The sequence below is a fragment of the Triticum dicoccoides genome, chromosome 4B (genome assembly GCF_002162155.2).
Source record: "Triticum dicoccoides isolate Atlit2015 ecotype Zavitan chromosome 4B, WEW_v2.0, whole genome shotgun sequence".
Classification (NCBI taxonomy): Eukaryota; Viridiplantae; Streptophyta; class Magnoliopsida; order Poales; family Poaceae; genus Triticum; species Triticum dicoccoides.
The window spans coordinates 536,378,169-536,381,245 of NC_041387.1; positions in this window are offsets into that span (position 1 = coordinate 536,378,169).

Here is a 3,077-nt window from a genome sequence, read left to right on the forward strand (position 1 = left end):
TACCCGACGGTGCCTACTACTACGTGGAGACCATCGACGACAAGGAGTAGTTAGGAGGTCCCAGGCAGGAGGCCTTGCCTCTTCGATTGATGTTGTTTTTGTGCTTGCCTTCTTAAGGCAGTCTTGTTTAACTTATGTCTGTACTCAGATTTTGTTGCTTTCGCTGACTCGCTTGTGTACTGTATTCGAGCCCTCGAGGCCCCTGGCTTGTAATATAAAGCTTTTATTATTTTATTTGTGTCTAGAGTTCTGTCGTGGTATCTTCCCGTGAGTCCCTGATCTTGATAGTACACGTTTGCGTGTATGATTAGTGTACGGTTGAATCAGGGGTGTCACAAGTTGGTATTAGAGCCGATTGCCTATAGGAACCCCCGTTCCAACTTGACCGAAGTTGAGTCTAGTCACTGAAAAACTTTTACTAACATGGTTGTGTGGCTTACGGGCCCATGTTGCCATTGGGTGGTATTAGGATCTTTTACTCCTCATCTATACTCTGGGACTTAGCTCTCTCTTCTATTCGGGTTAAATGATTCTGCTAACTCTAACTCTAGGTTCTCGTAAATACTTTTTTCCGGAGAGCCCCTCACTCTAGATGATTGCTTGGTGCACCAGAAGATTCCTAAGATACTCTCCTTTGTTTTGCCGAGACCCATGTGCCCTTAGCCATTGCAATTCCCTACCACCAAAAAATCCTCTGGCCTACATACACCTGTCATTCATATTTTCATTCCCAGTTGCTCTTGTTATTACAAGATGCCCCGAAATACTCTCTGTTGTCCCGACAATCTGTTGAGCCTACTACCTTGCAGTTGTTTGCCACATGAATACCCCTACGGATAATTAGTCATGCTTGCCAAGTATCCGTTCGTCCACAGTCGTTCCTTACCTGTTGGAACCGCCATCACTTGGCCGGAATTCCAAGCTGCATTCTGCGTGCCAATGTCGAACCACTATGGTTAGTCACAACGTCCCCATCGAAATTGAAGGACTGGAATTCCATGTTTTCCCCCATTGTTTTGAAGTCGTCCAATATCAACCTTATTCTGGAAATGGTATGGTTGAAAACACATACCGCTTCTATCATTTGCGCTACTAAAACCGCCCCCTCCATTTTATCTATCCGAAAACTGCAAACTTCAGGAATACATTCCCGGATGTTTTCTGCCTTCGCCGATATCGTGTAGTACCGCGTTAGAGCACCCCTAGCACTGCATGTTATCCTGTCGTGCATCTGTGTTACACCTGTGTGCTTTATATTTACTGTTTCTCCCCCGCTTCTCTTCGATAGACCCTGAGACCGCTGTCAATGCCGTTGTGATCATCTACGTCACCGACGACCCTTCTTCCCTTTCAGCAGAGCTTCCAGGCAAGAAAACCCCCCTTGATCATTCCGATATCGCCCAGTTCATTCTCTCTCATGCTTGCATTAGATTTTGCTACTATACTTGATTGCTCCTATCTAATGCATACATTGGTACATCGAGGTGCTATACAGACGGTTTTTAACCCCTTTTTGTGATGACATTTGGAACTATTGCCAAGTGAGTGTGGGCGATAGGGGGTCCTTCCCACACGACCCAGAAACCGTCGAGGATAGGCCCTCCTGTCACACAGCCTACAAAATGAGCTCGTGTGCAATCGGGCGAGGCATCAAAACCCAATCGTTTCCGTTCGTATGTATATCCCACACTGTGGATCCCAGAAAAACATTTCTGTTCGTATGTATATCACACACAGTCAATCCAAGGAATACATTTCTGTTCTTATGTACATCCCACACAGTGAATCCAGGGAAAACGTTTCTGTTCGTATGTACATCCCACACACTCAATCCAGGGAAAACATTTCCTTTCGTATGTACATTCGACACAGTTATTCCAGGGAAAACGTTTCCGTTCATATGTACATCACACACAGGTTTATGTATAGGCTCGTGTGTGATAGGTGTAACTATCACATACGCTCTGCCTTGGTTAACCGTTTTTTTATCAACTACATCACACACGATTTGATGAAGAAAACTGCATGGCATTGGGCTATCCATCACAAGCGCTTTTACTGCTAGAACCATTTGCAAAGTTCCATGACCCATTTAGCAGGTTTATTAGTTTACAATTAATAATTCCAGTATTACGCAAATTCACATTTCATATCGAACAATTGTTTGCCAATTTCATATCAGGCACATAAATATATTTTAACATCACAGTAGGATAGCTACCTGAAAACAACACAATACAACATATAGCTAGTTCAACTTCATAAGAACAATATTAGAGCAATATATTCATCTCCCTAATCGAGATCATCCAGGCTCATCTTATCCACCTCTGCTTTTAGTTCAGTAAGAACCTTTTTTGCACTGGACAACTGGGAAAGTGCCTCCTCCTTCGCCAACACCATCTTAGCAAAGTCTGATTTAAAAAAAATCTGAGCTCATTCTCCACCTTCCTCTTTTTAGCCTGCATCATCAAATATTCTTCAGCGTTGACAACACTTTCTCTAAGCCTACCTCTGTTCTCTTCCTCACATGCTCTAGAGCTTTGCTAGGCACATCTTCAAAGACTGTGGCCACTCTTGATCAACCCACTCCAAGTAAGAACACTTCCGTTCATCCTATAATATTAAAAACTAGATCAGTAACAATTGTAGGGGAAATGGGTTTATAGCAACATATAAAATCACCAATACTTGTTTTGAAAAACTGAAGAAATAGGTTAATTATGACATATCTTCTCAAAAAGATCAATGTGCAAATGAATTAATTGCTACTGAGACAACAACCAAATTGTGAAACATCAGAAGCTATAATTAACTACAACAATGCTACAAGTTCTTACTCATGACTATAAATAAGAAATTGAACATTTAACGAGGAAGGTAAATATAACTGCAATAGCATAGTAAAAGTGTTTGGATGACAACAAATTGATACTAACAGGTGTGTACATGCACAAATTTAGTAACATAGAACTAATAGCACTAAGGTTGTTCACTATGTATGCCAAAACCGGTGTAAAGACAACTATTGCTACATCACCAGCGAGCCGATGCAACGGAAAAAAAATCAGGGACCT